The sequence below is a fragment of the Canis lupus genome, chromosome 11 (genome assembly GCF_048164855.1).
Source record: "Canis lupus baileyi chromosome 11, mCanLup2.hap1, whole genome shotgun sequence".
NCBI classification, from domain to species: Eukaryota; Metazoa; Chordata; class Mammalia; order Carnivora; family Canidae; genus Canis; species Canis lupus.
The window spans coordinates 31,224,236-31,234,792 of NC_132848.1; positions in this window are offsets into that span (position 1 = coordinate 31,224,236).

The window sequence follows — 10,557 nt, forward strand, 5'->3', positions numbered from 1 at the left end:
GCAAGACTATTGATGGTTTTTCTACTGCATGGATCACAACCCTATGGTGTGTCGTGAAATCAGTTTAGTGGGTCTCAGTTGATAGGAAAAGCAAATGGCATGGAATAGATGGAACGTATCAGAAAGAATCATACAGGGGCACGCGGGTGGCTCAGTCAGTTAAGCACTGACTGTGGTTCAGGTCACGATCTCAGGGTCCTGGGCTCGAGCCCCATGTCAGGCTCTCTGCTCAGGGGGGAGTCTGCTTCTCCCTCTCCTTCTGTCCCTGCCCCTGCTTGTGCTCGCACTCTGTCTCTCTCTCAAAGAAATAAATAAAATCTTAAAAAAGAATGTAACATACGTAATAAAGATATGAGTATTATTTCATGAAAATTCTATGTTTCATCATGGGCTTATGTGCGTTGTGTGTATGCGTGTGCTCTGGATTGCGATGTGAAATGGGTCACAGGTGGAGTGTTTGAGAGCTACAGATCTAGCTCATGGAACCAAAGGGAGATTTACAGGTTTCAGGCCACTCCTGGACCTTCAGGTCCTGAGATTAGGGCCCTCATCACGGTCATAGGTCTCTCTCTCTTTCTCTCTTTCTCCAGTTCTGGGTTTCTTTTGGGGGGTACCAGCCCCATTCAGCCCCAGTATACAGAGAGAACCTAGCCTCAAGCCAACTGATGTCCTTCTGGTTCCAGGACTGTAGACGTTAGAGTGTTTCCCCTTCAGATCCAATAAGAAGATTCCTTGTGTTCTACATCCCCCTGGTCCCTTGTGGCCAGGAGAAGGAGGTTCTCTGATTCCCCAGCCGGGGTCACATCCCTTATCCCATAGCAAAAGCAATGTTCTGTTTCTGGAAGTCCTCACTGGAACAGTGAGATTGGAGGGGGAAAGAAATAAGACCCAAACAATGGGGGTGCTCTTCTGGCCGAGTCAACTGATGATTGTTCTCTATGAAGGGGTCAGGTGCCAAGGAGGAGCTGCTACTAATTTGACCCAGGGACCGCCTGGACAGCATTTTGCAAAGTGTCAGTTTGCCAAGCAGTTCATCCCCCAAGATGGTGGCGGGTGGGATGTGGGTATCCTGTGTGTGGGTCTGCAGATCCCTGACTGAGCCCCAACTTGTGCTCCAACAGAACCAACCATCTCAGACGTCTGCTAACCTCTCCAGACTTGGGCTTCTGGAGAAGACAGCCAGTGGACAGTCTTTCCAAGTTGCTTACAGAGGGGCAGTGCCTCTGGCATCAAAGCTTGACTTCCTGCTCTGTCAGAGGTGGTGACATCTCACCCAGAGACTTTATTTACATATCCATATCCCTCCAACCCCACAATCACAGAAATCTGGATTTTCCATGCAGGGTAGGAGAAGGAAGGAAGGAACTGTTGAGGGTGGCTCCAGGAAGCTCTGCAATGGCCCAGGATAAAAACCTGGAGGCTGCTAGGGCCTGGCTGGAGGCCAGTCATCCTAGGTCTGCTGGCTTCCTGCAGTGGCTGTGGGCATGCCTCTTTCCCTGCATGGGTGGGCAAGTTGGCCCTCGCAGCCTGGCCAGGGGGATTGGGCCTTGAGGGGTCAGGGGTCCCCTGTGACCTCACAGGCAGTGTCTTCCACAGGGAGGAGCCCGTACTTCAGGAATGAGTATGAAATGTGGTGGGCTGCCCCTGAAACTGCCAGATTCCTGCCCACATCTGTAAAATGAGGACATCCCACTGGATGAGCTAGGGTTCTTTTTTGGGCTGCGATCCTTAGAACCTAACATTCCATGCTTCTGAGATCCTAGGAATTGAGAAATCTTGATTATTTTGTGTACTTGACTATGGCTTTGGATCCCCAACACCTTGGATCTTTCCAGACCCCCACTTGCACCCAAGAAGGCCATCCACACAAAATGTAGGTTGGTCTCTGCCTGGTCCTCCCATGAGGCGGGCCTTGTCAAGGGGAGGGCACACTCTCACCTGGGGCCCAGATTCAGACAGGAGCCTCCTGCCGTGGCTGTTGAGTGGGTCCATGTTTACACCCACCACTAGGGGACACGGGACAGGGCCTGCACCTTTGTCATGTTTCCTCTTTAGCTATTAGCTCCTGGTACTGTGAACCTTTGTTGGCCTAACATAACCGAAACCCTACAGCTCACAGTACGTGTGGCTCCGATCTGGTGAGATGTAGAAACGTTCTTCACAGAACTCTGGAGAGGCTGGAGTAGGCCCAGGCACAGGACTAGACTCAGTCCCTGGAAGAAGCACATTTTGAGGCTCGTGGGATCTGGTGACGGAGATGTGGAGCTGGGAGGGGCCAGAAGGAAAGGATGGGTGATGGGGTTTAATTTCTGCCTCTGTGCCCTGTTGTGCATCAAGACCACCCCACCCCTATCCCCCGGTCCCCGTGACCCCCCAGGTCCCCATGACCCCACCAGTAAGGATGCTGCTGCTCACTCTTCCTGTCTATGGGTCTGGAGCTCCGCTGCAGTTCTCGGGAAGCGCCGGCAGAGTGAGGCCCACGGCTGCCGGGATGTCCCACACTGCTCTGCATTTCAGGTTCTAGATCCTTGTTCTAGATTCTGAAATTCCATGGGAAAGGAAGCAAGTGTTTGGCTTGATGCAGAACAAGCTCACATCTCATCCTGGGCTCGGCAGAGCACAAGGGCCCCTGGCCAGGGGGTGGGCAGATTTGCAGAGGGGCCCCGAGGTCTTCCGGAAGAGAGGAGCAGGCCCCATGAGCATGACCGGCACCGAGGGTCTGACGCCCCTAAGGAGACCAGCTCCCACCCCCCCCATCCCCCCACCCTGCCGCCGGCAGCTCGGCCCCCAGATCTGGCCTGCTGCCCTGTGCTCAGGCCGCCCTGGGATGCGGGTCCTGCATTAGGAGAAAAGGTGGGACCACAGGATTCTGTGTCGGCCACAGGTATTAGGGACCAATGTTAGGTTCTTTTATTAAGGCCAGAAAAGACCTCTTTTGTCTCACAGGTCCCGACCGGCCCTGAACGTGTCTGACATCAGACTCCTCACGGCCCTGTCCACCTTTTTTCTCTTAGAAGTTCTTAAAACCAGGATTGGCTCAAACAGCCCGTAGCCATTCGCTAGAGGTGGATCCAAATCGTGATTTGCACAGAAGAGCAAACCCCTAGGACTAGTGTGATGCCTGGGAAGAGGAGAGAATCTTCCAGCAAGGAAGAGCTGGGAGCTAGAAGTCATATTAATGGGATCCCAGCTGACATTTGACTCTACCTGTCGCCTGAGCTCAGGGTCGATGGCACCCGCCGTTCATGCACGATGACAGTACCCGCCTCTCCTCCCCTAACTACGGGCTCTGTGATGATGGTTTTCTGTGTTTAGGTTAATCCTTTTCATAACTGCATAGGGTCAGTCTACTGTTGTCCCCGCCTTACCAATGAGAACACAGAGACTCAGAGAAGTCTGTGATGTGCCCAAGGTCACACGCTCAGCCAACGGCAGAGCTGGGGCCCCAGGGAGGACGCCTGGGCTCTGAGGCCAGAATCCTGATCATCAGGCTCTGCAGCCTGGAAGGGCTGAGGATTTAGCATCGGAATCATCAGTTTAAATTCTATACAGGAGGCACCTGGGTGGCTCAGTGGTTGAGTGTCTGCCTTCAATTCAGGTTGTGATCCCGGGGTCCTAGGATAGAGTCCCCTATTAGGCTCCCCTCAGGGACCCTGCTTCTCCCTATGCCTGTGTCTCTGCCTCTCTCTGTGTCTCTTGTGAATAAATACATAAAATCTTAAAAAAAAAAAAATCCTATACAAGGTTCCCTGGCTCTTCCCAATGAGAGCTGGAGTCATCTCCTGGAAAGAAAGGGGGAGCTCATTCTGCTTGCCTCACCCCCTTCACCGCCCCCGCACTGTGACCAGAGTCATCTCTGGCCTCCGCAGAGACGGGGATGGGAGCAAGGACCCCAGCACGCAGGCCTGCTGTGGACTCTTCTCTGGGACAGGGCCTGTCAGCCAGCCCAGGCCCAGGCACAGAGCCAACCAGGAAAGGAAATTCCCTCCCACGATCATATTCTAGGCCATTCTGCACAGGAAAGGGCAGGCTCCCCCGAAGCCCAGACAGTCTCCAGATGGTTTTTCACTGAAGACTTTCCCAGAGAGTCTTGAGAACCCGGTACAGAATGTGGGCTTGGTCAGAACTCTGGCCCAGCATCAGAACAGGCAGTCCCTTGGCTGCCCTGATGGACTGTGGGATCCCGAGCAAACCCCTCTGCCTCTGCGCCTGTGTTTCTCCATCTGCCTGGACTCGTCACCCCAAAAAGAGTCCTAAAACCTGGTTGGTACCTGTGAATGTGACTTTATTTGGAAATAGGATCTTTGCCAATGTCATTAAGTGAAGGATCTCCAGACGAGATCCTACTGGATTTAAGGTGGGCCCTGAGCCCAATGACAGTGTCCTTAAAAGAACAGGGGAAGGCGCAGAGACACAACGAGGAGAAGGCCGCATGAAGAGCCAGGCAAAGATGGGGGTGATGCAGCCACACACCGAGGGTGGCTGGCAGCTGCTGGCAGCTGGGACAGAGGCAGGGAACAGACTCCCTCAGAGTCCCCAGGAGGAAGCAGCCTGCCGACGCCTCGATTTCAGACTCGAGGTCTCCAGAACCAGGAGAGGGTACGTTCCTGCTGCTCTAAGCCACTAAGTTGTGGTCATTTGTTAGGGCAGCCACGGAACCCACCACGCCACCTCAGAGCACTGATCGGGTCAGGAAGGCCCCCAGGGGTTAAGGGAGGTCGAATTAAAGCCTCAAACGTGGCTCCCACCCCAAGAAGCTCACAGCTGAGTTGAGAAGCCAAAATCTGCACTGAATTACTGCATTTCCAGCTCCAAACTGAAGTACCTTCCATATGTAGAATCTAGGCTGCCAGGCCCACAGCGGGGCTCCGGACCCGGGGGAGCGGACGGTGGAAAGTCAGCCCAGAGGAGGATCAGCCCCCAGGAACCAGAGGAGGCACAGCAGGGCGCGTGGGATGTCGGTCCTGGCAGGACTGCCTCCAGGGAGCACAAAGCTCCCAGATGTGTGGGGAGCCAGGATGAAGTGCAAGGGCCCCTGTCTTGTCTAGGGGCTGCAGTGGACCGGGGAGGGGCTTCTGGACTTCCAAGGGCTCAGCTCAGGGGGTGCCAGTCTGCTCAGGTCAGAGCAAGGGGTGCTGATGGCAAGGCCTGGCCCAGGGCAGAGGGCTTTGCAGGCCTCGAAGGAGAGAATTAGGAGACTGTGAGAAGCAGGAGCCAAGGCAAAGCCCCCCAGGCTGACTGGAGAGGTTGGGCAGGGTGGTCAGGGCCTCACTTTCTCGCCTGGAGCTGGACACAGCGATCCTAGCCTTACAAGGGGTGTAGGAGCTGAAATGGGCTGAGGTACATAAGGATGGTCAAGGCACCACTGTCCTGTCAGGAGCCGTTGCTTGAATGGCAGATGAGCTCCCAAGGAGAAGCATTTGCTACTTGGAGGTGATCAGGGAAGCGATATCTGTAGGAAGCTTTGTATGGCAAGTGACAGAAATGCAACTCAGACTGCCTTGTGCACAAATCAGAATGTTTGGCTAATGTAACTATTACCCTTTTTTTTTTATTAAAGATTTTATTTATTTATTCATGAGAGACACACAGAGAGAGGCAAAGACACAGGCAGGCGCCATGCAGGGTGCCCGTTGCAGGACTCGATCCCGGGACTCCAGGATCACCCCCTGAGCCAAAGGCAGACAGACGCTCAACTGCCGAGCCACCTGGGCATCCCGTTATTACCCTGTTTTGAATAAGCACAACACATGCCTACCTCAGGGCCTTTGCACTTGCCATTCCTTCTATTAGAATACTTTTCTCCCAGATATTTTCATGGATCTCTCCTTCACCTCTTCAGATCGTTATGGAATACATTTAAATTTTAGAATTTAATACAACCAACACTCTTTATGCCTTTTCCTGGCTTTATTGCTTTACTTTGCTCCTAGCATTCATCATCATTTAATGTGCTATTTTTATCATTTATTTTGTTTATTGTCTTTCTACTCACGCCCCCTTTCCCACTACCATGTAAGCTCCACCAGGTAGGATTTTTGTCTTTTTTTTTTTTTTTTTTTTGACTGCTGTAATTCCACCACCTAGAACTATGTCTTGCATGTAGTAGGTGTGATGGTGAACTTTATGTATCAACTTGACAGGGCCACAGGGTACCCAGATATTTGGTTTTCTACTTGAAAGAGAGAAAGAGACACTGCATGAGCTTGGAGGGTGGGGCAGAGGGAGAGGGAGAAGCAGACTCCCTGCTGAGCATGGAGCCAGACTTGAGGCTTGATACCAGGATACATGAGATCATGACTTGAGCCAAAGTAGACGCTTAAGCCCCTGAGCCACCCAGGTGCCCCCATATTTGGTTAAATATTACTTCGGGGTATGTCTTCGAGGGTGTTTCCAGGTGAGGTGAGTGTTTGAATTCACAGGAGGAGTAAAGCAGATTGCCCTCCCCAACGTGGGTGGTTCGTACCCAATATGTCGAGGGCCTGAGTAGCACAAACGGCTGGAGGAAGGGGGAACTTGCTCTCCACCTGACTGTTTTGCTAGGCCACTGGTCTCCTGCCCTGGGACTTACATTATCAGTTCTCCCGGTCTTCAGGCCTCTGGATCTCCAAGTGCAACCACAGCACCAGCCCCCCTGGGTCTCCAGCCTGCCAACTGCAGATCATGGGACCTCGCAGCCCATATTCGTGTGAACCAATTCCCTACAAGAACTCTCTCTCTCTTTAAAAAAAAAAAAAAAAAAAGAACTCTCTCTCTCTCTCCACACACATATATATACTTATCTCCAGTTGGTCCCGTCTCTCTGGAGAACCCTGACTGCCACAGTAGGCATTCCTTGACTATTTGTTGAATGAAGAGATGATTGAACACACACAACTGAGAGGTCCAGAGGATGAGTGGCTTCAGGCATAGCTGGATCCAGTGACTCAGGTGACTCATCCGGGCTTCAACTCACTATATCTCTCGGCTCTCTGGGCTCTAATTGATTTTGTTCTTCAGGCCAAGAGCCATCTGTGGCTCTAGATCCACATCCACCTTACTTAGCAAAGTCCCCCAGAGGGTCAGAGAGAGAGGCCCAGAGAAGAATCTGGTTTGTCTGGCTTGGCTCTCTCTCTGAACCACTCAGTGTAGTCAAAAGGCAGGGTCAGTCAAATGAGATGAGTTCCCAGTAGGAAGAAAGGGGGACGGCCCTAGGAAGACAAAACAATGGAAGTCTACCACAGAGGACTTCCTGGAGGAGGTAGCCTTTGAGTCAGGTCTTGGAGGATTATTAGGACTTGGCCATGATGTCAGAGCTTTCTACAATTGGACCTGCCCACCTGTCCAGCCTTTGCCTCCTGTTCCTCACTACCCTGTGCCCTATATGATCCAGCCACTCCCTGCTCCCTAAATGTCTCCAAGTCTAAACTGCCATGTCTTTGCATATCTTCTTCAGAAACCAGCATAGTGCTCCACGCTCTTAAGTGTCGCTCTTAAGTGTCGTTCCCTTACACAGTCGCAGGCATGCACGATCCCAGGACCCCAGGCGCATGCACGACTCCAGGAGCATTCTTGCATATGCATGGCCCCCTGCCTTTCTCTCTCTTCCTCTCACACCATTTCTCCTCCCTCCCTCCTTATGAACCAGAAAACAGCACCACCACCTTTCACCTGGGTAGCATGTATATCAGCCGAGTCAGTAAGAAACCCCCAAATATCTCCTCCACGTTTTGGCCTCACTACCTAAAATTCAGCCATTGTTCCCATCTGATGTGCTGGCCACTGTGCTAGGTTCTTTGGAGACGATTTAAGAAAAAAAAAAAAAAAAAAGCTGTAGTGCCTGATATGGAAAAGATACTCAACAAATTTTTTTTCTTTTTTTTTTTTGATACTCAACAAATATTGAGTGAATTGATGAGTTACTTAATTCAATCAATCAATCAATCAATCGATAGATAAACTTCATTTCCAGGGGCCAGAGCAAGGGCCCCCTATATTGCTCCACCAGGAAGAATGAGGTGAGGGCCTGGAGGGAGGTGTCTAGGGCATGTGGTGGGGCTCTGCAGGGAGGCCTTCCTGGAGGAAGTGCCATTTGAGAAGAGTGGGCCCTGCACAGCAGGGGGTGGGGGTGAGATGAGTCTACAAGACAGGATGCGGGAATGTCACAGAGGCCAGTCTAGGGTGGGATGGGAGTAGAGAGTCTTTCTTTGGGGTGAGACATCAAACTTGTTGGCCTTTGTTAAAATAAAGTCCCTGGGGGCAAGTAGTGGGATCCTATCTCGCGACTGTTAAGACAAGGTGTGTGTGGGGGTTCAGGATGGCTACATTTTGACTGAGGGGCAGGTGATGGAGGGAAAGTTCTGGAACCCAGGGTATGCTCCCCGAAGGGACCCCAGCTAGGCCATAAGTAGAATGAGATCCTAAGCCTTCGGAGAGGAGGTCCTAAGTATTTACATCCTCACAAGTTGGGCACTTTCCAGTTTACAAAGCATTTTTCCATCCGTTATCTACCTGGTCCTGAATGGTAGGAATTTCCTCCTTCAGCAAGTATTTATAGAGAACTTCCTGCTTGAGAGGGTCTCAAGGACCAGTGGTCCTCTGCTGACGGAACTTAGGGCCCCCCTGCCAGGCCCTGCCCTGTGTGGGTTTCCGTGCTGGGTGGGGGTGGGGCGAAGTCCACATTGTCAGCATGAACCTGGTACGAAAGGGACCCAGCACCTGCTCTCACGGGCCCACCGTCCATCAGGAAGAGGGGCGTTATTCACTAAGTATAGACATTTGGGTCCAAAGTCTAGCCGTGTCAACTCAGATGTTTGAAAAAGGCAGGGTATTTTTCAAGAACACTGTTTCCGTATTAGCCCAGTGCCCCCAGCGTATCGGGTGCTTGCTCCGTGTCAGGCCTAGTCATAGGTATTTCACTGAGTTTGAATTTCACAACCTCCTGTAAGGCAGGTGCCCTTCTGATTGCCATTTGGTTGGCAGAGCAAGAAACGAGGCCCAGAGAGGTTAAGTGACTCCCTTGAAGCCACACAGCTAGCAAATAGCAAAGCAGAGTTCAAACCCAGTAGTGTGGCTCCAGAATCCGCACCCTTGATCCCTGTACATTTATCTCGTGCTTTTAAGCACCCCCACCTCATTATTACATGTGTGTGTGCATGTGTGTGTCAGGGGCATCTTGGAGCCAATTAATGGGATCTCGAGCTTTCCTGGTAAGTGCTCAGGATCTCAGGTTCCCCGTCCTCCCGGCCCCCCTCCCCGCCCCGCTCCTACCCACCACCACACTTGCTCCTCTTCAAGAATGGAGCCTGGGCGTAAGGGAGGAGAGGGGAGGTGGGCTTTGGCTAGAGCCTGCCAAATAGTGCATGATTGGAAAATTTCACCACCACCACCCAGTTTGCAAATATGAGTATCGGCACGTAGGTGGGGTAAGAGCATCTGTATCACCTGCTCCCCCAGGAGGAGGGGTTGGCCAGGTGAACAGGGTGGCCACTCCAGGCCAAGGTGGTCCGAGAGCCTGACGGCAGGGGGGTGGGGTGGGGTGGGGTGGGGTGTCACACTGCCCCAGCTGCCAAGATCAGAGCCGGGGAAGTGCCGGCCCCATGGCCCAGAGTGGAGGTCACAAGATAGGCCTGAGCCCTGTCCGGCTCCACATGCCCCGCCCCCCCCCGGTCCAAGCAGGAAGGCCTTGGATTCCGTGGGGACACAAACCCTGGTGACCACACAAGCCAGTGCGACTGTTGGCCTCGCGTCTTCTCCGGGCTGGGCCACCGCACCTAATTTTAACTGATCTGCTGATTCATGGGAGGTGGCTCCCTCCCCCACCCCGGCCCAGCTGCAGGGCAGCCAGGCGCAGCCAACCGCAGCCACCCCTCAGGGCCCGCCCAGGAGCTGCCAACAATTTTAAAGTTCAAGGTCATTCCTCATGGGCTCTAAGCTGGCATTCCAGCCTCATCCATGACCAATCCACTTCACAAAGCTTCTGGCCCTGTCAACTAGCCTTCTCGGGGTTTCCTGAACATTCCGGTGCATGCTTGCTTCCCTAACTCTCGGGACCATCTTCCAAGTCCCCATCCAAATGCCCCCTTTTGGAGGATGCCCTACCAGACACCCCGGACTGAGTGGCTCATCCTCCCCGGGTCCTTTCACCTGCAGCCTTATCCGTGGGGACCACACACACCCAGAGGACAGACAGTGAGCCCCTACTACGTGCTCTGGGGGAGATTAGGACATCAGTTATAGGAAGGCTTTGTTCCCAGCCCCTCTTTCTCATCTTTCCACTAGACCACAAAACATTTTACTCTCTCGGTGGGGACAGCGGCAGACACAGTGCTGTGTCAGCCTGTCTCACTTCCTCTGGGCCCTCGGAGAGGTCTCCCTCCCAGCCTCCCTGGAAGGTGGCACCACTGCCCTGTGGCCTCCATGGGCTGATGGGACACAGGCTGAAACGATGAGCATCTCCCCTCACACACTCCCTTCTCTCTGTGCTGCCTGCCTGCTGGATACAGAGGAGCAGAGGCCTTCCAAGGTCTTGGGGCGGAGTGTGGGGCCCTGAGTCACTGTGTGGAGCAGAGCCCTCCC